We start from the raw sequence: 25,192 nt of genomic DNA on the forward strand, positions 1-25,192 counted from the left end.
GCACCCTCATGAAGAGACCCCACAGAGCTTCCTAGCTCCTTCCTCTGAGTGAGGATACAGTGAGAAAACCCCAGCTCTGAGCCAGAAGAGGTCCTAGAACATGACCATGTGGTGCCTCGCTCTTGCGGAATTGTGAGCAGTAAGTTTTTGTTGTTTATAAGCTACCCAATCTGTAGTGTTGTGTTACAGCAGCACAGACTGCGACACTATAAAATGGATTAGATCAAATAATTATTATTCTTTCTTTGGGTGGATATAACCTCCTTCTTGTCAGCTTCTAGGAGATGGATGACTTAATCAGGACTTTGCTGATACCACAGTCTCGAGCATGACTTCTTGGCTCATTGCTGATCCCAGGAAAAGACTGAGTGCCTACAAATGAAGTAAGTCAGTCCATTCATAGACTAGTGGTGAACTTAGTGCCTCTGGCTGTCATGGCCAAGGATGAGGGGGATCTGTCTAGGGAATAGTTCTTTGAAGGCTCAGACTATCTGTAATAGGTGGTGGTTCTAATGCATTTGGGGGGGCATACATCCCTTTTAAGAATGTGGAAAGCCAGTCGAATCTGCAGGAAGAATGCAGGCTTCTTTGTGGAATCATTCTTTTAAAAAATGTACATGTGTACACACATACGCACACAAAACTTGGCATTTAATTTTTAGGAGATTCCCACTACACCTGAATCCAGTTCGCTCATCCCAAGAACCCTAAGTCTGTAGGGTCCCTGGCATCAGACTTTATCAGCATCTAGGCCTGACCAGACACTTTATGGTTTTGTAGAGTATTTGGAAGATTTGTGTCCAACAGAATGAAGCGAAATGTTTCTGTTGGATCTCACTAGCATGTAATTCCCGGTATGAAGGGCTAACCATGGTATTGGAAGAAAGTTGAAACCATCTGTCTAAACCCTGATCTTTATAAGCTGGTCACAGATCTTCTGTCCTATGGGAAGGCAGGCAGGTGGTTCTCCTGGACCCACCTCTTGGAAGGGTAAGAGCTTGCAGACATGCAATGTATGACGATCTCTAGCTTCTAGGAGCTTTCTGCCTTCACCCCATCTCTAAAGAACCAGGGATCCTAGACAGGAAAGGACTGAGACTTTTCTGTCTAGCACATTGGGAATAATTGATTTCAGGGGGAGGTTATATAGAATCTCATCTACTTCATATACTGGGAAATTATTTCTGACAATATCTTTTTGTCCAGCCATCTGCTTGAATCAAGTTTCTGCCAGCCTCTGGAAGAAGTAATTATTCCCTGCTAGGAAACTGAACTCCGTGCTGGCTTTCTGCTGAGGGAGTGGACCCTTTGGTTGTGTTTTCTATTGTCAAGAGTTCTTTTGTCACTTATTATTGTCAGCTGCTGATTTTCCAACAAACACTATCTTTGAGGCTAAAAATAAACCCTCCCAACACAAGTCCTCTCTTTATGATAGTGTGAAAGACAAAATAGAGCAGTCAATTGTGGTATAATTTTATTCAGGCTATTGCAGTAGAGGGAACATTTATTAATGAGAAATGTCTCAAAGAAAAGGAGGGAGGCCTGAGTTTTATAGAGGCAAGTGAACAAGGGACTCATCCACAAGTCTTACAGGAATCATGAGGAAGGATAGAGGTGGGTCTTACCTCAGAATATGGGAAGGCTGGGTTCTCCTTTGTGTTTGTTAGCTATTTCTTGGAACACAAAAGGGTGGGGGGATTTCTCAACCTTCAGTGCTTTCAGGGAGCGCAGAGTTCAGACAAAATTCAACATTGTCAAAAGTTACATCTTTTTAACTTTCAAGAGCCTAAAGCAAATTTGGAAGAAAAAAATTGTTTTTGTAAGGTTTCGGTGTGAGGTAAAATCAGAATTCTGGCATCTTGACTGCCTGTTCTATAAAAGACACTCAAACTATCTCATTTAACTTGGGTAAAGAAGAATGAATGGCCTGCATGACCAAAGCTTAGCAAAAGGAAAGGAAACAAAGCTGTTATGACTTCCCCAGAGACATAGAGAACCCGTGGAACAATTTTCAATTTGCACCAGTCATGGGAACTCTGTACTTAGAAAAAATTCGTTCCACATATATGTTTTGAGCACCTGCTGTATGCCAGGCATGGGTATAGGTGCTGGGCATACGGCAGTCAGTGTACCAGTCCAAAACTTCTCGCCTCGTGGAGCTCCTGCTACAGAGAAAAAGAATGCACAAAGAGCCAGAGCCAGAGGAAGGAGCTGTGTAGTTTTTAAAAAGGTTGGTCAGAGAAGGTTTCCATAAGAAGGTGACAGGAGTAAAGACTTGAGGAAGTGAGGGAGGGAGACATGCTGAGGCCTGAGGGAATCTTTTGGGTAGAGGGAAGAGCAAAATGTGAAGGCCTGAGATGGGAACTTGCCAAACGTTTTCAAGGAATAGCAAGGAGGCCAGAGTGGCTAGAGTGCAGTGGGCAAGAGGGCAAGTAGTTGGGGCTAAGGCCAGAGAGTCGTGGGAAGCAGAGGATAGTCTGATGGGCCATTGTAATGACATTGGCTTTCACTCAGGGTAACATGGGAAGCCACTGGTTGGCTTTTCAGCAGAGGCATGACATCATCTAATTTATATTTTCAAAGGATTATTCTAGCTGACATTTTAAGAGAGCTGAAGGGAAACAGTAAAGAGGCTACCGCACCATTCTCGAGAAAATGGGGGCTCGGATCAAAATGGTCATGGTGAAGTGTAGTGAATGTGTGATATGCTGCTCAGCTTCCCTTCAGGAATGAAAGATTGATTCCTCCAGCAGCTGGGAGGTCCCCAGCTAATAGCCTTTGGCTGTCAACCCTCTTCAAAAATTGCCTCCTCTAAAGAAAGCCGTTTTGCCCGATGGCATTCCCCCTTCCCAGGGCAGCCTGCATCCGGCGACCTGTCAGTCAGGGGTATAAAGGCCTGGTGTCTCGCCTCAATTCAAGACAATTCCGAAGGGCTGTCCCAGCTCAGAGCTCCTTGTGGAGGCCGTGCTGGCCTTTGTTGTGACCGAATCACAGCCCCACTTTTCCTTCTGCCCAAGCCTGTTTGCTTCCGTCCTCAGGCCTTGTTGATCCCAGGAGCACTCCTGGATAACCATCCTGCCCGCTTAGCTCCATCTCGGAATCAGCCTCCAGGAGGACACAACCTGAGATGGAGAGAGGGGAGCACTGGGCAGAAATATATTCTGATTATATTTTGAAGGTAGAGGGAAGTGGATTTGCTAATGGATTGGATGTGATGTTAAAAGTAAAAAAATCAATGATGAAACACCGAAATTTTTGTCCCAAACAGAAGGAGGGAATCACTATTAACTGATACGAGAAAGACCATGGGAAAGGCAGGGGTTTGGGGGTTAGTGAGGAAGGTAGGAAATATAATTGAAATAAAAATAAACTCCTAAGATTCATGTATGTAAAAGGTCAAATTCCATTTCCAGGAGGACATTCTTAACTTTGACTTTGAATACTCCCAACATTATACAGTTTTAGATAGAATCTGTTGTAGACGTTTCATTTAATTTGAGGAATGTGAGAGCAATTAAACATAAAAAATGCAAATATATACTTTGAACCATTACACAATGGTTGCTAATTCATAGAGACAGAGAGAGTTGAAGTAGTTTTATGAAGGAGCAAAGCCAGCCATTGGCACATTCACCAGGATTTGTATCAAGAAGTTGTGGTGGTGGTTGTTTTTCTATAAGGCCCTTAAAATTCATTACACGGTAACAGGCTCCTATGAGAAGTTGAAAAGAAGCAAAACTGCGTACAAACTGTATATATCACACACCCAGACAATAATACCAAGGCAACACGGTAGTAATCACAATGTACGGAGAGAGCTCTGAGAAAATTTACAGTAGAAAGAAAGTCTACTGTAGAGCACAGTAGGTAGAACGTGAATCTGGAGCTGGGTTTGACAGAGTGTAGAGTAAGTAGAAAGGCTAGGGAAGGGTGTTTCTAGGGGAAGGAGGAATGTGAGAGAAGGCCCAGAAGTGAGGATGGGTAAGACAGAGACTGAGAATAGTAGTGATGTGTCTGCCTCCCAAGAAGATTACCTCAACTGGGTAAAGTGGGGCAAGTCAGCTAACTTTTAAAACCAGGCAAGGAGTTTGGAGTTCTCCTTTCAATTACCAAGGGAACAGAAGAAATTTTCTCAAAACTTTTAAGGTGCCAACACACATTGCGAATCTCCAAAATGGAGATGGGTGGTATTTCCCAAACTTATTTGACGTTGGAAGCTTTTTTCCATGATACCACCTGGTACCATCTTTGGAAAGATGTGTTCTACAGGCACATGGAAGCAGACGACACTCAAACATGGAGTGTGCCGGGAAAACTAGTGGCTCAAAGCTGCCAAAAGTAACCAAGATTTTTAAAGGACATGGACAGTATCTTGGGTGGTGTACCAACAGCATTAATTTATTCTCATCCTCTCACAGTTCATCCTCACTGTTTGCAGCACATTATGGGCCACTTGGAAAGAGATTCGTGGTTCTCCGGGACTTCTTTTCCTGCCTTAGTGATTGATAAGTCTGTCCCATTTTTTAATCATACGATCCTTGTATTCTTGCAAGATACCTTCCTGGCTTGCTGTTACTACATTTAGTTCAGGCAGTAGGCTGTGCTGCTGGATCTTCAGCACGCAGTGGGCACTCTCTCTGGTCATTGTCAGATGCCAGGTGGCACCTGTAAGACAAGCAGGAAGGAACTGCTCTTGCCCCATAACAGCAGCCCCAAGCCAGAAGGCTCTGTCTATAGCCCCAGGCCTTCCCGGTCTGTCCCCACTCTTGCCAGGACTTTCTGTGTGTTTGCTCTCTTCCCATTTGGGTTCTCATTTGCTTCCTCTGGTGCCTCTCACTGCAAGCCACTTAGAAATTGAACTTGACTTTTTCTTCTCTTCCTTCTATTTTTCAAAAATAGCTGAAAATAGCTTGGGTTTGTTGTTGTTTTGTTTTGTTTTTGTTTCTAATGGAGCCTCCAGAGTAGTTCCCAGCTGGGGTGGGGGGTGGTACCATATCCCCCCAGCCCTTTACCATGTGACATTTGAAACTGTTTAGAGGCATTGGGGGGGGGGGCTTGTCCCCAGGCATGGGGGGTACTGTTGCTGTGTCATGGGTAGGGGCTGCGTGTAGTGTGGGAGGTCGCCCTACATGATGTGGAGCTGCCTTGCCCAAAGTGCCAGGGATGTCCCCAGTGGGAGCCACTGTACGCTTCCCAAACTGCAGTCATTTGAGTGCCACTCGGATAATTTTCAGTATCGAATGTACCACCTGTGCCATTCTTAGTTTGAATATTTTTTCTTTGAATTAACTCACTTAAAAAAAATCTTTCAGCAATAGTATGTTTGAAGTCATGGGTCAATTTTACAGTACACATAGAAATAAATACCTGATACCTCATATGAAGTCTTCTTCATTAGTAACACACACATGAAGTTTGGGGAGTACCGGGCGCTTCTTATACCCTGTTGGGTGCTTGATGGGAGCATTCGCCCTACGCTTGTTCTCTCTTCTGAACTATGAAGGTTTAAGCAAGTGCAGCTGAAGCACTCCTTAGAACAGGCCTTATAAGGGCAAGGGCCAGGTGCCGTGGTTGATGTCCCATAAAGATCATTCATTTTATATAAAGAAAAAAGTCTGTTCCACTGGCAACGACAGCATTCTTGACCCAGTCTCAGGGAATGAATGAAAACATGAACAAATGAATGTATGCTTACCCATCACCACTAGACAAACCACGAGGCACTGTAAAGGTTACTGCCACTGAGTAAAACAAAGTCCTGTGCACATGTTTCTTGGGCAAGTTCCGTAACTTCTCTTCTTCAGGTTCATTACCACTGAAACGGGGCTAATAGTACCAACCTCACAGCACTGACATGAGGCGTCACTGAGACATATTTGTGAAGTGCCTAGAACAGTGTCACGCATAGAATAAATGTTACAGAAATATTCGAAGATGAATGAATGATGTCTGTCTTATATTTAGGTTTTCAATATTTGTGGAAAGAGGGAATCAAGAAATGCTGGGTGGAAATGTTCCTGCACTCCATATCCTTGCTGCCGAGCGTGCTGGGGTTCCCAGGGGCAGTCAGAGCTACCGAAGCAGAGCATCCCAGGCTCCAGTGAGGGGTCCTGCTGCAGTCCTCAGCATGGGGTTTTGGGGGTTGATGAGGTAACCCAGCCTGAAGCGCCCTTTCCCTCCACCTCATTATGGGCTGCACGGAAGCTGTGTCCTGGAATTTACTTCAGGCGATGCTAGAACGTATCCAATTAACTAAATTCCTGCTCTGTCTCAACGGACTCATTCCACAGGAACACCGTATTCACCTGCACTGAGCCCAGAGGTGGGAGGGGAGAAAAAAGGAGAGGAATCAGTGCGCTGAGAGAGCTTCTGTGATGAACCAGGTGCAGGGAAAGTGATCTTGTGTTTTGTGTCATTTCGTCCAGGATTTTAGCCTTACTTCCCTTATTTTACAGGTCAGAAACCTGGTGCTCCAGGCAGTTAACTAGCACGGCCAACGTCATTCACTATAATACATAGCGCTGCCAACATTTGAACTCAGGCCCACCTGAGTTGTTCGTTTTTTTTAATAAACCCCCGAGGTACAGCCAAGGGCCCGGAATGGCCATTCGGCTTCACACTAAAATGTTTCCAGCCCACCTGCTGGATCTTTGGTGGCAGCACCTTTCTCCCGTCATTAGAACGGAGATTAAGTGAACGATGTTCATGAAATAGGCGTGCTTTAACAGCTCCCCCTGTGCCAGCCGTCAAGTCATGTGAGATAGCAGCAGAGGGAGGTTGCAGCTACTGCCCGTGGGATTTCATCAAAAGCCAAGATAATCCTGGCTGAGACAGTCTGCAGGCAGGGCATGGCTCGGGTGTGAATAGAGCATTTGTCTCATTGGCGGAAGGAAAAGGACTCTATTCATAACCTTCTCCTGATAGCCTTTTACACGAGAAAGTGTAGGAAAAGCCAGATTCTCTGCAAGAAGGGGCCTGTTCCTGTTCTCTGAGCATGGGGATTCCACATTCCATTCCTGGCAATCCTGATTTTAGATAAATGGTTTACATTTTCTTTCTCCCACAATTATGGGGGCAGCACTAAGAAGTTGTCTTAGTATCCGAGTGTACTGGGGAGCAGTCTGACTTGATCTAGTTAAATGGAATCCGAGCTCCTTGACTTCACTAAAGAATCTCTTTGCTCTCTGTCTTCATCCCAAAGCCTTCCTTCTGTCTCTAGGGAGTAGACTCCAAAACTGTTTCCAAAGTGAAATGTCATGAGTCTACTCTATCCTCTGCGGAGTAATCCTCCTGCCCTTTATAGCTGACTGTGACACATCCGGCCTTCCAAGCAGCTTACCTGGTTAAATGACCCACAGGATTGGGAAGTGACCTATCATCTGAATTTGTTAATTCCAACAAAGATTGTGTGAAGTTGATATTGGTCAATCTCAAGTTTGGGCTCCATGTAATGACCTGAGGCATTCCCTTCCTGGCCCTGCTGACCGTGAGCTAAACAGATCTCCAACCATGGTGGCTTCCCTTGCTGTGCAGGGCTCACTCAGGCAATAATGACCCCAATATTCAAGACTTGTGCTAAGTGCTTCAGGCACAAACCCACATGTATGCGTCTTCACTGCTCCAGTCTCCAGACATGGTTGGCATTCATAAGAACCTCTTCCCTCCCATGTCCAGGCTGTTGGCATCCTACCTCAAGGCTCCATGTTTTCCTCTTTTTCAGGCTCTACATCTCACATGCCACCTCAAACTTTCCTGCTCTTACCTGGTTCTTTCACTCATTCGCTCACTTGCTCACTCACTCATTCATTCAACAAACATTTTTTTGTGGTACCTACAACATGCCAAGCACTGGTGAGGGATATCATAGTGAACTAAATAAGCATACATCCTGTCCTCGTGGAGCTTACAATCTAGTGAAGAGTTATAGGCTACAACAAATGATAAGAAGGAAAAGATCAGTGAGCTATGGGAGCATACTGAAAGGAGGCCCACTCTCACCTGGGGGTCACAGGGTTCCCCACTCTCTGCCTCAGTACCTTAGGCCTGGTCCTGGAGTTCCCTCATCAGTTAGAATTCCATTTTGATGGCTCAGTTGGACCATTTATTTTGCTTTTGAGTTCTTTTCTCCAAGATGCCACCTCTCGGTAATGCCCCTTTATTCTATGAACCACAGCCAAAGATGACAGAGTGAAGGCTATCAAAGATTATTTTACAAATGTTAGTCAGCGACTATGGAAATGGGGAGAAAGAGGTTGACATGAGACACAACTTCTTGTAACCTGGAAACATTACTGTAAGTCGATGTGCCAGTTCTAGAGCACTGGTAATGAGGTGCCATTTCTTGTGTCCTGGCCCTTCACCAAACTTGGGCAATACATTACTGTTCCAGTCTCTACATCCAAGACCCCAATATTCTAAGAGGTGGTGTCATATAATATTATTTCATTTGCCTCTAGTTTGCCTAGGACTTAGTTTAAGAGTGTTGTTTCATTTGTTCACTCATTCAAAAAAAGTATTTAAGCCAATGGGTCAGGTGCTATGCAAGGCAGTGGAGGGAGCTGTGGTGACAAGACATGAACAGCATCTTGCTCAGTGAAGCTCATGTCCGTTGTCCAAATAAATGAACACATCAGGATATCAGTGGGAGCTGCCATACTAAAGGGGCGTCATGCTGAGGTCAACTCACATGGCCCAGACTTTACAAAAGCCACAGTCCACCCTGCCAGCATAGGGTGTTGGCAAGAACTTCCAGAACTTTCCATCTGCTCTTCAGTCACTTATTTCATTTTTACTTTCATTGAGGTAATGTGATCCTATAAAAGAGTCAAATATTCTTACATAACTGAGTACAAAGAACATCCCTTGACCATCCACTTCCCTCATTTAAAAGTCCACCAGGGAAACCACTTCAATTTATTTAGCTGTTTCATTTTGGATTTACCATATCTCTTAATAGCTGCTATCCCTTGATTTTTTTATGACAATTATATTGAGATATAATTCATGTGCCATAAAATTCACCCTTTCAAATGATTGTACAATTCATTGATTTTTTTAGTATATTCACAGAGTTATGCCACCATCACCACTATGTAATTATAGAAATTTTCAATACCCCAAAAGAAACACCAAACATATTAGCAGTCACTCCCCATTTCCTCTGCCCCCAGTCTTGAAAACCAGTAATCTACCTACTTTCTCTATGGATTTGCCTATTATGGACATTTCATGTAATGGAATCATGCAGTAGGTGGCCTTTGTGTCTGGCTTCTTTCACTTAGAGTAATGTTTTCAGAGGTCATCCATGTTGTAGTGTATGCCAGTAATTCATTCCTTTTCGTAGTTGAGTGATATTCCATTGTATGGATATGCCATTTTTTGTTTATCCATTCAATAGTTGATGGACATTTGGATTGTTTCTGTTTTTTGGCTCTTTTGCTGTTTATGGCTATTATGCTACAAACATCTGTGTACAAGTTTTGTGTGGACATGTTTTTAATTCCTTGGGCATATGCCTAAGAGTGAAATTGCTGAGCCACTGATTTTTCAAGCTTTGGGTGTTATCTACTGGCTTCTTACTGTGGAGTCACTATGGAGACATCTTACCTTCCATTACTACCTCTCCCCCACATACACACTTCCTATCCTTCATTCTCCTAATGTTTATGGCATAGTTTTGATTGGATTGATATTAATATGATAATATAAATGTTGAAATACAATTACTTTTCCTTAAGGAACTTTTGGTTTTACCTGGAGTTATTTGTCTTGTTTGTTTATTTTCTATGTATTTATCAATTCATCTTTAAACTCTCCCTCAGGAGTTTCATCTCCTCTCGAATATTCATATGCATTAGGCATTCTATCAATTTCATCATTCTAGGTTTCTCTCAGAGTCTTCTGACTTGCTCCAGTCTAAACTAGTTGTTCTCTAGACCTGTAGCATATCTGTTGTCCTGAGATTTCCCTTCAACAACACATAGGGGATTTCTTTCACCTCTCTCTTGTGTTGGGTTTCTTTTGTCCTAGATCCCATATATTTCTCTCTCTTGTTTCACTCCCCTATTTTCGTGGGATAGCTCCTCCAGTTGCATCCTGAAAACATTGCATTGTGAGTATGTTATTTCAGAACTTGCCTATCTGAAAAGGCTTTATATTATTTAATTATTGCTAATTTTATTTTTCTCAATTTTAATTTTTGCTAGTTTCACTTGGTATAAAATTCTATAAAATTCATTTTTCTGCAGAATTTTTTCTAGCTTCCACAGTTGCAATTGAAAAGATCCAAGCCATTCTGATTTTTAGTAAAAAACTAACCAGTTTTTTACTCTCTAGAAGCTTTTAGAATTTTCTTTTTGACTCCAGTATTCTTAAATTTTAAAAAATGATATATTTTGACTAATATATCTTACTCATTTTGCTGGACACTTAATGGGCTCCTTTTATCTGATAATAGCATTCAGTTCTAAGAATTTTTCTTGAATTATTTCTTTAGTGATTTTATTTCCTCCATTTTCGTATTGTTTTTTTCTTTTTCTATGACTCATATTATTTGGATATTGAACTTCCTGATTTGGTCCTTAAATGTTCTGATCTTTTCTCTCCTGTTTTCTGTCATTTTGTTATCCTTTGGAAGGTTTTGTCAAATTTTCCTTCCAACCTTTTTATTTTATTTTTTAAATTGAAAATTTTTTTTAAATTTTATTTTTTAGAAAGAGAGACAGAAAGAGTGAAAGAGTGTGTGGGAGGGCAGGGGGAGAGGGAGAGAGAGAATCTTAAGCAGGCTCCATGCCCAGTGTGGAGCCTGTTGAGCAGGGCTCGATCTCACAGCCCTGAGATCATGACCTGAGCCAAAATCAAGAGTCTGACACTTAACCAACTGAGCCACCCAGGTGCCCAAATTTTTCTTCCAAACTTTTCATTGCATTCTTAGTTTATGCTGTATTTTTAAATTTCTAGGACTTTTTTTGTTTTATGAATGCACCTTTTAAAACATCATTCTGTTGCTTCGTGTTTTTAATATATCCTTTTAGCTCTCTAATAGGTTTCATCTTATTACTTAATTTCTGTTTTCTCCAAATTAATTTAGTATCTTTGTTTTTAATCTCTATCTTTCATGTTTGAGGCTTACTTCAAATGTCTGGGTATCCTTGGCTATTCATTTACATTTAAACTTGGGCTACTAAAAAGCTTAGGGACAGCTCTGTATTGCGGGTGGGGCTTGAAGACCACAGATCACATGTAAAGAGATCAGGCTGGTCTGTTTAACCGGATAACCCTAGTGTCAGTATCTTTAGATCTTTCCTTTGGCTTGTCAGATGTTTTTTGGAGAATTGTCTTATATCCTGCACAGTATTATGGAAACCAGTTGATGGAAGAGGGCTAGGAGCTATAGGAGAGTGTCTTAATATTTAGTATTTAACACTTTTGTTTTCAAATTGTTGCATCTCTCAACTGTGCCATGTGTCCCCCATCTCAGAGAACTGTTTTACTCTCTCCAGGGCATAAACCCCATTTTCTGCTGAGGTAGAAAGAGAGTGAGTCACCTGGTTGCACAAAGTAAGGAAGAAGATTTTTGTTGGGGGGAGGGGTGTGTCTAGCCCTTAGATTTCTCTCCTCCCCTTCGTTCACAAATTACAAACTCCTATTGCTTCTAATTCTTGATACTTTGGGGTTCTATATTGGAAAAAGGGCTACTATTTAGCTTGCTCACTTAGGAATTAGTTTTCCTGGGTCTGTTAGGTAGGTTATCTTTCCTCCTGTTTTTTAACCTGCCGTGTTTTCTAGCTATCATTTCCCCACCAGTTCTCTTTTTCTCTTGGATTTATATCTTTTTAAGAAATACCTTTATGTCAGTTAGTGGGAGCCCAGAAAAAGTACAGGAAAATGTATCTGTTTAGTTTTCTAACTTTAAAGAGATTTTCTAACTTTAAAGAGTCTTTCCTTTATATATATTTTATTGAGAAAATGCCGTAGTATGTAATTTGCTCTTTTACTGATTACTTTTTAAAGGTAAGGAAGACAAGGAAGCTAGAGCAGTAATTTTGGAGGCATATTAAAGCATTTCTTACTGACAAAGTTGACAAAATTGTTGCAGGTTAAAATGAAATTGCAGTGACCTTAGTTCACAAAGACAAAGCTATTTTAAATTTTGAAGAGTGAAGTAAATTGTGAAAGTAAATGAGGGAATGTGAAAGGAATGAGGTCAATTGTGAATATTCATGGTGGAACAGCACTGGGGGATAAAGCTCTAGACCAGGTTGAACTGGGAATGATATTTTACAGGTATAGTAAATTATAGAAGAATCCAAATTGTTTTTGATGGAGAGCCCAAAAGACAGCACTGATTGTCCTATTCAAAGGAAAGGCCAGACTGAGACATGATGTTGGAAAATTGGATGGGACAACAGCTCAGGATCAAGATTGAGAACAGCAAAAGAGGGCTGGATACTTCACATTTTATGAAATGCCATATGCATCATTAATGCTTATGGGAAAGATTTAAAAGATTAATAATATCCAATGTTGTTAAAAAGTTGTGAAGAAATAAGCATTCTCATATACTGTTGGAGAGTATATATTGATATGGCCTTTATTGGAGAGTAGTTGGTGATTATATGTTAAAATTTTAAATGTTTATTTACTTTGATTTATCAATTCCACTCCTAGGATAATGATTCTGTAGGGAAGACCGAAAAATTAATGTATAAAGATGTTTATTACATCATTGCTTGAATAGAGAAAACTAGAAACAACCAAAATGCACAATAGAAGATTGTTTAAATTCATAATGTTGCACACCTGCATAGAACTCCTGTGCTTCATTCTTCATAAAGAGTAGCATTAAAAAGAAAGTAATTTAGTATTTTTCAAAGAACATTGAAAGAGGCCTAACTCATAACTCATAGTTCCATTTAAGTTTATATGTCAGGTAAAATAAGGTAAATTAATATATATTGACACATAACAATATCTAAAATATGTTATTCAGTTTAAAAAGTGTTATAAAATAGAATATATAGCATGATCTACACTATGTTTGAAATATTATGAAGGCTTCCAGCTTCTAATGGCAGAGTAGTTTGGATCAGACTAAACTTCTCACTGATAATAATTATAAACTCTGCTTATAGATCTACTTCAGGGCACTAGAGAAGGACCACAAACAGACACAAACTGGAGGAGATACAATCCATATTTAACTGGCTCTCCCCGTCCCCCTCAGACATTGAGCAATCTGCAGGACACAGATTTATTGGACTAAAGAGTTAGAGGCCAGAGTACAGGGCTGCCAGAGCAACTGCAAATGAAAGGGGGAAGGGAAGTCCCGGAAGGTTAGGAGTAATAGTGGGGGAGCCCCCAGATCTATGTACAAAATCTTCTCAAAATCTTGGCTAACTCTTCAACTGCAAATGCCCAGGGCAAGACTCCAAGGAGCATAGTAGAAAACAACAGCTGGACGGTTGAAAGAACTGAGCAGAGATCTCATCAGCTGCCTGGTGCTGGGGAGACAGGAGTTTGAAGTTAAAGCCTATGAAATTAGAGGTGCTTGAGAAACATCTCTTGCATTCCTATGGTATACCAGAAGCATTATGTTTCTGGACCACATCCTAGGACTATGAGCTATATCCTAAGACTAAGGGGGGAAAAAAAAGGTATAATTCATTTAATAAAACCTAGAAATAAGCCTGCAAAAGATTAAGTTTATCCACAAGAAATTTAGCTGCTTTCTGAAATAAAACCCAAGGAAGATAACAGAATTTAGAGTTTCCACAATGTATCATTTACAATGTCCAGTATATAATAAAAATTACCAGACACAGAAAGAAGCAGAAAAATATGCCCCATAATAAATAAAAAGACCCCCCAAAAAAACCAGAAAACAAAAGGAGACCCACAGATAACACAGTTGTTGGAATTAGCATGTAAGTATTTTAAAGTTACTATTATAGATATGTTAAAGAATTTACAGCAAAAAAAAAAAATAGACATAATTTGTGAACACATGGGGATTTCAGCAAAGGTATGAAAATGCTGAAAAAAATGAACCATGTGGAAATCATAAAACTGAAATGTACATTATCTAAAATTAAAAAATACAATAACTGAAAATTACTGGATGGGATTAGCATCAGTTTAAATATGACGGAAGAAAAGATCAGGAAACTTGAAGAAAAGTCAACAAAAATCACCAAACAGAAGGGGAAAAAATTGAAACAAAACAAAACAAACCCCACCAGAGCCTCGGAAGGAGAGGAGAGAATTAATGGGGCAAAAAATATTTAAGGAAGATTTGGCTGAAATTTTTCTAAGAAGCTCAGTAAACCCCAAGAAGAAAAAAACAGAAAGAAATACTGGGGTGCCTGGGTGGCTCAGTCGTTAAGCGTCTGCCTTCGGCTCAGGGCGTGATCCCGGCGATCTGGGAATTGAGCCCCACATCAGGCTCATTTGCTGGGAGCCTGCTTCTTCCTCTCCCACTCCCCCTGCTTGTGTTGCCTCTCTCGCTGGCTGTCTCTATCTCTGTCGAATAAATAAATAAATAATCTTTAAAAAAAAAAGAAAGAAAGAAATACATATCAAGGCACATTATTGTTAAATGGCTAAAAACTGAGGATAAAGAAAAATATCTTTAAAAGAGCCAGATAAAAGACACATCATATATAAGAGAATAAAGATAAGAAAGACAGATGATGGTTCACCAGCAATGATGAATGGGGTGGGCATGGAGGCAGGACTTCCTAGACCCTCTCTCCATGAAAACAATTTAACTTGTGAAAATACCTTTTTAAATAAATCATTCCAAGTCTCTGGGAATTGCCCCAAGGGCAAAAAGCATACAGCAAATAAAGAAATATTTATTCAAGAAAATCTACTAAATCTTGGCAAGAACAGCAAGAGTCTGTGGCACTTGAGCCACCACGGCTTCACGGCTTCGTTACCCCTCCTCTCCCCAGACCTGCGTATGGAAGCTTTAGTGTGGGCATGTGCAGCTAAGATGGGAGGGCTCGCTCTTCCCTGAGCTTCCAGTCTGGGGCTCTGGTTTCACCCTTGGAGGAGCAGACTGCTGACTTTTTAAAAATCCTCCCCAGCCCCCATGCTTCTAGAGTTCTATTCCAGGTGGGCATGGTGGAGAGAACCATGCTTCCTCCACCCAGACCCCCACTGATAGAATGACATTCTGCCCCAGCTGCATTGGATCTTGATTGGCATGTTGTTTTTCCTGCCATATGCGTTTGTCAAAATTCATTAAGCTGTAACAATTAAGATTTGTGTATTACTGTATCAAGTTCTACCTCATTTTTTTAAATTAGAAGGGAAAAAATCATTGGCATTGCACCGAATTTGTCGATTTACCTGAAGAAATTTGAATTTTACACTATTGAATCTTTCTAGTCAAGAAAGAGGTATTCTGTGCAGATACTGCTAGCGGCCTCCGTGTACCCACTCTCCCCTTCCTCCTTTGAAACAGAGCTCTGATTTTCACCTCAGCCTACATTGCCATAAAGAACAAAAGACTACATTTCTAGCTTCTCTTGCCCTAACTATGAGCATGTGACAAAATCCTGGCTAATGAGATATAAGTAGAAGTGTTGAATGGGATCCTAGGATCCTCTTTAAAAGATGTTACCTCAATTGTGAATGCCTATTTGCCCTTGCTACTATCTGGAATGTGGAAATGACGGGTGGAATTCCAGCAACCCTTTTGGGCTATCGGATGACTTGAGGAAGGTCATTCAGGCCCAAAGATGACAGAACAGAAAGGGATGACAGAACAGAACACTGTTCCTTCTATACCAGTCCTACACTACCTATTAGGCTTATTTTATGTGAGAAACAACCTCTTTTGTTCAAGCTACTATTGCTTTGAGTTTTCCTATTGTATACAAACAAACTTGATACGAATCTTCCTATTTATTTTTAAGCCTTCTTATGTGAAATATGTATGTATGTATGTATGTACTTATCTGAAAGTCATTTTTGTTCGTGAAATATATGCCTCTTAAACTTCATTTAACTTTAAATTGCACCACTGATAGCCTTTCTTGTTCTTCCAATCATATATGTATGGTAAAACTTTCTGAGTGGAGGGAAAGTAATTCTAACTATCTAGCAGCTAATGGTTTTTCAACTGAAGAAATGACTTTAACTTAGTTGTAACTGAAGTATTCCAGAAAGCTTTTTACTTCCACTGTGGTGTGTATTCTGAATCCTTGCACATGCAAAATGTCTTTATTTTGCCCACTCACTTAAAAGCTAGTACAGCTGGTAGATTCAAAATCCTATTTCTTCAAAGTATGTAGACACTTCATTGTTGTCCAATATTCAGTAGTAGAAGTGAAATGTTTATTACCAGTCTAACTCTATGTCCTTACAGGGAACTCTTTCCATCCTACCCCACCACTGAATGCTAAGGATTTTCTCTTTAATTTTTGAATTCAGAAATATTGGTGGAGGGGGCGCCTGGGTGGCGCAGCGGTTAGGCGTCTGCCTTCGGCTCAGGGCGTGATCCCGGCGTTATGGGATCAAGCCCCACATCAGGCTACTCCACTATGAGCCTGCTTCTTCCTCTCCCACTCCCCCTGCTTGTGTTCCCTCTCTCGCTGGCTGTCTCTATCTCTGTCAAATAAATAAATAAAATCTTTAAAAAAAAAAAAAAAAGAAATATTGGTGGAATATATCTATGTACCTCTTCTTTCAGTATTCTTGCTGATATGGCAGGACCACTATTGTTGGTTTTTTCAATTTAACCCAAAGAACTTGAGTGCTTATTTAGCCTGGAGAGTATTTTTCTATTAATAGCTTCCTGTCATCCTATCTATGATGTCTTAAATTCCTATTGAACAGATTTTCCCCTCTTTGGATTTTCTGTATTTTTTTCCTCTGCATTTTTTTTCCATAAAGGAAAAAATGCTTTATATTCTGGGGAAAATACCTTGCTTTGATCTTCCAAATCACTAGTTCTCTTTTCAGTTTATTCATTCTGTAATTCATCCCTGACATTCAGTTTTATGATTTATTAATCCAATTTTTAATTTTTTAGATGCCTCTATTTTTCTCTAATTGCTGATTTTCTATGGTAGCTTACTCTTACTTTATGATGTAGTATCTATTGTATCTCAGACACTAAATAAAATATTTTCACAGTTCTCTTTGGCTTCCTGCATTTGCTTTTTGCTCAGAGGTCAGTTCGCTACTGATTCAGTTTCTAGGCCTTGAGTTTGGTCCAAAAGTCTGGTGATTCTGGGTTGCTCATTTTCATATACAAATTGATCAATATTGATAACTGGTATCATTTCCTGGGCAATTGTCTAGGTTACCTTCCAACATCCCTTGCTAGGCCTGCCCTCCATATGTGATGACTGACGGTGGCAGATGTTCTGTGCTCTAAGGTTAATGGGCAGGGGCGATAGGCCAGCAGGTTGGTGGTACTTCTCAAATAAGCGAGTAGGGANNGTTACCCCCCTTGGGCACCTCAGGAGATTTCACTTCTATTCCAGGTTGCCTGTCCTTAATTAACAGTTCAGTAGCTTGTACACCATGCACTTCTCTTCTCTCTGGCCCTGATCCTCATTCTATGAGTTCCTATGTCTGGTCCTTTACTTTACTCAGAGACCCGGGGCAGATACCATAATTAGCTTTTCTCTGTGCACACTGGGGGACAAGTCCTAGTCAAGCATCCTACAATACACTTCTGTCCTCTCCTGCTGACCTTGAACTTACTTTTGTCTTAGGAAAGCCACAAGGTCATATTAACAGTCACTTTGAATACCTGCTCTGTGCCAGGAGCGATACAAAGCAGAGAGGACACAGTAATGAATGAGACTGATTATTACTTGTCTTGAGGAAGCTTACAGGCTAGAGGATTACTCACCCAGCAGCCCCCTTCTTCAGTTGTGTTTCTCAGCTCTCTGGTATTTTTGTTAGTCTGCTACCACCCAGAAATTCTTCAGTTTCTACTCAGCCAGCATTTTCTAGGGAATGCCTAGCACTTAGTCTTATTTTATGTATCCTATTTTACTGGGATTTGGGAGGAAGGAGAAGTAGCCGTGTTGGCTCAGTCCACCATCCTAAACTAATCACCTTTTTTTCCCCAAAGATTTTATTTATTTATTTGACAAAAAGAAAGGGGGGGGAGTGTTCGCGCACAAGCAGGGTGAGTGGCAGGCAAGGGAGAGGGAGAAGCAGGCTTCTCGCTGAGCAGGGAGCCTGATATGGGGCTTGATCCCAGGATCCCGGGATCATGACCCAAGCCAAAGGCAGAGGCTCAACCAACTGAGCCACCCAGGTACCCCATGACCACCTTTCTTTTCTTCAAGTGGAGGAGGGATGGATGGCTAGGTGAGTTCAGATACTCTATGACCTAGGAGCAAAATAGATAGTTTCCATATTCCACAGGAAGGCTTTGAATAGAGTTATTCTTTCACTGGCTCTGGGTCTGGCACTGGGGTCTCTGGAGATTGGGAGAAGAAGTTACAGAGTTCTTATCAAATTCTAACGTTAGGGAGCAAGCCTAGGGATGATACTGTCCAATTTGACATCTTGCTCTTTCATTCTGCTTCTTCTAATATCCTTTATGATCACCTCAACAACTGTGACTTTAAAAATATGGTAGAGAATGTGGCACTTTCAGAGCATAAGAACAGAAGAGCCTCTGATTCCCACACGATCCCTCATCCATCCCTGACCATCCTTCTCCCAAGCTATGCTTTGAAAGAAGTTTTTACGAATACTCTACAAATTTTGTTTCACCCTCTGATACCTGGAGACCAACCAGGCACTTGGAATCTTTAGGTCTCCTTTGGAACCCAGAAGATCTCTTCATGCCTTTCCATTGCTCCTTAGCTTTTATAGAAAATTCTATTTTCAGAGTCAGTGTTGATTCTAGTTGACCTCTGTTGATAAGTCTCCTCTCCCTTACTGGTTTCAGTAGATTTGTTTTTGTTAGAACCAAACTGAGTAATAGGCTGCCTTCCCAGAAATAAGGACAAGCACCCCACTAGGTGACTTGTTTAGCCACCCCTAGGCAAACACTACATTGAATATTTAGCAATTTCTGTTTTGAAGCTGGGGGAAGGGGGAAGGGGCCCAAGGAAACTAACTCGCAGTTCCAAGAAAGTATAAACACTATTCATGCGCTTTTCTTTAGATGATTATCATTTTAACCAATCGCTGCTTGGCCAGCATCTGATACCTCTTACCACATGGAGGTGACAAAGTCAATCCGTTGGCCTGTCTGCCCCAAAGCAACAGAGATCTTGTCTTCTGGTGATGATTTAATGAAGCCCAAGTCATCTTGCAAAGAGGAAGTGGAAAAGGATTCAAACAGCACATTTTTGGCAGCAACGATGGTTCTGTGACTATTCTCTTTTAACAGAGAAAACATCGTGGCTGATAAATATGTCAGAGCTCTTTGGAGACAGTGTCCTGTCTTATGTGTGTTTTGCAGTGCTCAAAAAAGGGGAAACTTGTCTTTTGTGGCTTCCAAGAAAAAGTGTTTTTCTCCTCTTCTTTTTGTTTGTTGCACATCTAAATCCCAGAATCATCTAGGAAGAGGAAGGGGGTGAAGACTTTAAAAAGAATTGAATCTCTCATTACTAAAGTAATATTCCACTCCACATACGCAGATACTGGCATGTGTAGAAGAGTAGGTACTGTTTGTCTTACTGCATCATAATTTGGATGTCTGATTTAACTAGAGAAGCCTTGTATTGTAGCCAATATGTATTACATAAAGTTACCCCTGAGACTAATCCTCAGAAACTGGATAAATGGAACTGTGTGCTCTGGTAAAATGGCTCCCTAGGAGATTCTCCCAGGAAGGTAAGAGTACACTTCATCGTATACCAAAGAAGTGGTATATTACCCCCCCCACACACACACACACTCTCACCTAAATTTGCATATAGAGGTTTGACTCTTTTTAGAACTTTCTTAGATTCATCATGAATATAATGTTTATTTATACCTCTTCCTTCTGATAACTCCCCATTTTTCTTCCTAATCCATCTTAAAATAAATTGGGCATTTTTCTGAGTTAAAGATTTTGAACTTTGCAGTACCCACCTGTAAATCAACCGATCAGCTTGTGAAGACTGCTTTGTCTTTGAGGGAAGGGGAAGGAGCACACAGAAAGATGGAAGTAGATTTCCTGGGGCCTTTGGCTCAATGTTAGCTCAGTTCTGAGAATCCAGATTTAGGAGACAAACAAAATGTCAGACTGGCCTCTGTGGTTCCCCCTCCATCCTCTCACTTCTTGGAGGTCCACCCAGTCTTTGGAATTAACATCTGCCAATTTCAAGAGACTATATAATTGAGTAAAAACAGACCCAAGTGGCAACAGTAGGGGACCTGGAATTAATCCATCTTTGGGGCCAAAATATTTAGCCTAGTAAGTATAATTCGATAAATACTGGATATAATTTAATTAGGCATATGGATAAAGAAGGGAAAAAATAAAGTTCTCCATTGTGAAGAAGGGATTAACTCTATGGTACACACTGGAACTAAAAGCATGAGGCCAAATTTGGAGACGGAGTGGAAACCCGTATTTAAGTTCAAGAGATTTCTTAGACTTGTCTTTTGCTTCCACACAGACTTATTCGGAGATCTTAACTGTCTATGAAATCTAGTATAGATTGTTACATTTGGTTTCTACAGAAAAACATTCAGACTTTTCACTTTTGCCATTTAAAGTATGAATGTTAGGGACACCTGGGTGGCTCAGTTGGTTAAGCGTCCAACTCTTGATTTTGGTTCAGGCCATGGGTGTAGAGCCTGCTTAAGATTCCCTCTCTCCCTCTCTCTATCCTCCCCCCTCTAAAATAAAATAAAATAAAATAAAATAAATGTTATTTAGCCTTAATGGAGAAGGAAATTCTGCCCCTTATGACAACATGGATGGACCTGGAGGACGTGATGCTAAGCAAAATAAGCCAGATACAGAAGGACAAATACTGCTGATTCCACTTAAGGCATCTAAAGTAGTCAAATTCATAGAAATAGAGAATATAATAGTGGTTGGCAGGGGCCAGAGGGAGAGGGAAATGAGGAGTTGTTATTCAATGGGTATAAAGTCTCAGTTATGGTAGATGAATCAATTCTAGGGATCTGCTGTCTTTATGGTATTGTGCACTTCAAAATCTATTAGGAGAGTAGATCTCATGGTAAGTGTTCTTACCGTAAAAACAAACAACAACAACAAAGGGACAGAAGACAACTTTGGGAGGTGTGTTGGATATGTCTAGGACCTTGACTGTGGTGATGGTATCGTGTGTTTCCATAGGTCCAAACTCATCAAAATGTACACATTAAATATGTGCACTTCTTTGTATAGCAATTATATTTCAATAAAGCTGTTAAAAATTGATACTTGAGGGGGCTCAGTTGGCTGGGCATCCCACTCTTGTTTTCAGCTCAGGTCATGATCTTGGGTTCCTGGGGTCAAGCCCCGCATTGGGCTCTGTACTCAGTGGGGAATCTGCTTGAGATTCTCTCCCTCTCCCTCTGCTCTTCCCTCTGCTCATGCTCTCTCTTTCTTTCTAAAGTAAATAAATAAATCTTTTTTTTAAAAAAATTGATACTTGAGCAAAAAAATAAATAAATAAAATATGTGGTATGACTATAAACTAAATATAAAACTAAATTTCCTCCCATTCTTTATTCAGAAAACATTTACTGAGAGCCTACTGTATGCCAGATACTATGCTAGGCACCAAGGATTCAGAGACAAGTAAGAAATGTTCATCCCTCGTCTTAAGGAGCCAGAGAAATTCAGACAAACATTCATAAAAGGATAATGAAATATAATGGGTGCTACTTGCCATGGGGCATGGGGGCAGAAAGAGAAGAGGAGGGGAAGTTCTAGAAAGGAATCACAGAGGCCTCTCCATAGGGCTTCTCAAGACGTGGTAGGTGCTTTCCACAGAGCAAATGATCCGAGAGAGAGAGGGGGAGAGAGAGAGAGGACAAGCAACCAAGACAGAAGCCAGGGGGTTCTTTATAACTAGTTCAAAAGTTATGTACCATCACTTACGCCATATTCTATTGGTCACACAAATCAACCCTGGTATAGTGTGGGAGGGAACTACAAAAGGGTATGATTACCAGGAGTAGGAGCTCACTGGGGACTGTCATGGAGACTGGCTACCACAGTTCTCTAGAAAGCGATAGGCAAAGTACATGAGTCAAATAAGAAAGTACTGACTTTTATTTACCGAGCCATCAACTGATAACCCCCATTACAGGTGTTGATTTAAAATGAATAGAAGCACATGGCTTAGGCCTTGAGGCCTAAACAGAACCTTTTACTCCTTCCTGAATCTAAATTTTGAGATCTTAGTACCCTCTAGAAGAATGCATGGGGTAAAGATGACAAAATGACAAAATAAGATGACCAGTAATTTGACTTATCTCCCTGGGCACTCGCATAGAGGAGGTAGAGAGGATGAGAGAGGGCTGAGTCCATGTACCCACCCAACTGCATGAAACAGAAAAGAAAGAGAACCATTCTTGGGGACAGGAACCCTGCCCTGGTCCCAGACTCCAACCACTCAAATTAGCAAGTCCTCTTCCATTGGGTTGGGGTCAGGAGTATATATAGGAAGAGGCAAGATGGCAAGAAGGAAGGAATTGAAAATTCCTTTTTCTTGTACCAAAGGTAATGTTGTTCTCTCATTCATATGACGAAACTGAAATGTGGAAAGATTAACTGAAGTTTAGTGAAGCCTAGTTTCAAGAAGCCAAGAAAGAAGATCCCAACTTTTAAATTCAGCCATAATGGTCATATTGGGTCAAAGACACCATAATTCCTATTGAACTTGTCATGTACTCCAATTTCTCCTCCTCCTCCTCCTCCTCCTCCTCCTCCTCCTCCTCCTCCTCTCCTCCGCATTTCTTCTTTAGGAAAGGTATTTGGGTTTTACATTAAAATAACCGAAGATACACATTCAAGAAATAGAAACGTGGGAGGGAAACTGGAATCGTTTATCTCTACCTGTTCTTTGCGGAAGTAAGGAAATGGATATCTCGAGAGTTCATGGTTGGGAATGAGGCTTAGGTCTTTTTCACCCCCAGTCTGGTGCTTTTTCCTCTGTGGCACTATGAAGGGGTTCCAGAATATATGCTTCCTCTGAGATTGGTTCCTCTTCCTCAGCTGTGCTTGAGGGGAGCAGAGTATGGCAAAAAGAGCTCTGGTCTTAGAATCAGAAAGCCCAGGTGAAGTACCAGGCCCATTCTGCATAAGTGTGTGTGATCTAGGCACGGTCTCCTTGGTTTTCTCTTCTGAAAAATTGATATAGTAGTATTTGCCAACCTGTCAGGATGGTTGCAGGGATGAAAGGAGATACTATTTGTGAAAGATCTCTATGGGGTATAGAGGTGCTAGGCAGAGGTAAGGAACCAGTGTTTGGGAATCTAAATCTATAAGGTGTCCAACTGCCAAGCTAAAATGGCCATGTCCCTGGCTTCTTATATTTCACTACCTCTAGAATTTTTTTTATTCTCCATCCTTAGGCATTGCATCCTCTCTTCCTTGCATGATTTTGTTTCCACTGATGGTGGTCCAGCTGAATTCTGGACCCAGACTTCAAATACTGAGAGAAGTCGGTGATTCAGTTTGCTACGTGGCATGAGGTTTTTTCTTTTCCACAGCCGCAGGAATGAGCAGAGCATGGGAGTGCTACTTTGGAGGGAAAAAAGGAAACACTCCTATCATTTAATAGGAGTCTTAAAAGCTTAAGCTTCTTGGGTGAGTATGGATATTGAGACTGACTGGCAACTACTCCTGCTAATAACAGAGATTTATTATCACAGAAATAATTTCAGTCCACAGAGATTCCATAGGACCAGTGTATGGTCATGGGTACAATTTATAGCAGAACTATTTGTGAAGGACATTAGCATTTATGCAGTGCTTCCCGCACTCAAGGCAGAGAGTAAGGAGTGAGGCTGGTGTCATGAGAAAGATGAAGTTCCGAGAGGGTTAGATGGTTCGTTCAAGGTCACAAGCTTATAAACAGTGGAGTTAAGACTTGAATCCAGGTGCACTTCCTGTAGTTTCACACCACGGAGGGTCCAAAGCATTTTGAATCTATTATTTACTTCTGTTTGAAAATGAGAGATGTGTGGAGGAACACAATAACTGAAATAGCTTAACCCACTGTGCAGAGTTTGGAAACGTCAGGTAAAGGGGAGGTCAAAACATTGATTAAAAATTAGAAGTAAAAGCCTCACGCTTCTCCTGCCTCTTGATACCAGGTGCAGATATACTTCTAATGACAGCTCTTTTTCTGACCCTGTCACCAGGGGGAGATTTCAACTTCAGGGCCATTAATGGGTGGAGGGTATGGAAAGTCACAACAAAACACGGAGGACCTAAAACAAGGATTTGAAGCCATGTCAGTCTGGCAAGAAGAAACTGAGTGAAACTCAGGAAGTTCTGAAATACATAGAGATTTATTTTGTTTCACAGCTTTTACAAAAAAACATCCAAAATATGTGGACTTCTAGGAAGCAGAGAAGTTAGCAAATTGCCAAAGCATTAATAGTCAGTTCTTGGTACTGTTAGAGCACAGTCTGACTTGCACATCTGACTGAAATATTTTCCTTAGCAAGCATACCCTTTCCTGGTAGTATTCTTAATGTTTCTGCTAAAAGGTGACTCATATTTTTGGTAGTCTGTTCACTTCAGTCAGAAAAATAAGAATTTATTGAGCACATACTGTGTGCCTGGCTATGATGTAGGTTCAAGGGATGCAAATGTAAACAGAATAGAATACATGCTAACTTTCATGGAGTTTGAAGCCTGATGGGAAAAGCAGTTAAGTCAACAACAAGGAATTATAACATGTGCACTAGAATAGGAGTTAAAATGAAAGTAGGACAAGGTGCTGTGGAAATGCAATAGGGAGGTATCTAACTCGGTCTTGGAAAGTTGGTGAAAGCTTCATAGATAGATAAAAATAAAGTGCCATCTAAGCTGAGGCTCAAAGGATGAATAGGAGTTAATGGGAGTTATTAGGATTCACAAGAGAAAGAGAATATATGTATATGTATATGTTATACATATATATATTGTTATAGGAATTGGCTCACACAGTTATGGAGCCCAAGAATGAAGTTATGGAGAACCAGGAAAGCTGGTGGTCTAACTCAGTCTGAGTCCAAAGACTTGAGAACCAGCGGAGCCCCAAGT

General features: G+C 41.0%; 1 long non-coding RNA gene across 1 annotated transcript in view; it reads left to right on the forward strand.

Moving 5' to 3' along the window:
- The first annotated feature begins 273 nt into the window (after nt 1-273).
- LOC103660101 overlaps nt 274-25,192 on the forward strand; it is a 48,926-nt gene continuing 24,007 nt past the window's right edge. The window contains exon 1 of the long non-coding RNA XR_005836714.1: nt 274-383. This is a non-coding gene — a long non-coding RNA (uncharacterized LOC103660101). The remainder of the gene's footprint in view (nt 384-25,192) is intronic.

Source organism: Ursus maritimus, unplaced genomic scaffold (assembly GCF_017311325.1).
Source record: "Ursus maritimus isolate PB19 unplaced genomic scaffold, ASM1731132v1 scaffold_21, whole genome shotgun sequence".
Lineage (NCBI taxonomy): Eukaryota > Metazoa > Chordata > Mammalia > Carnivora > Ursidae > Ursus > Ursus maritimus.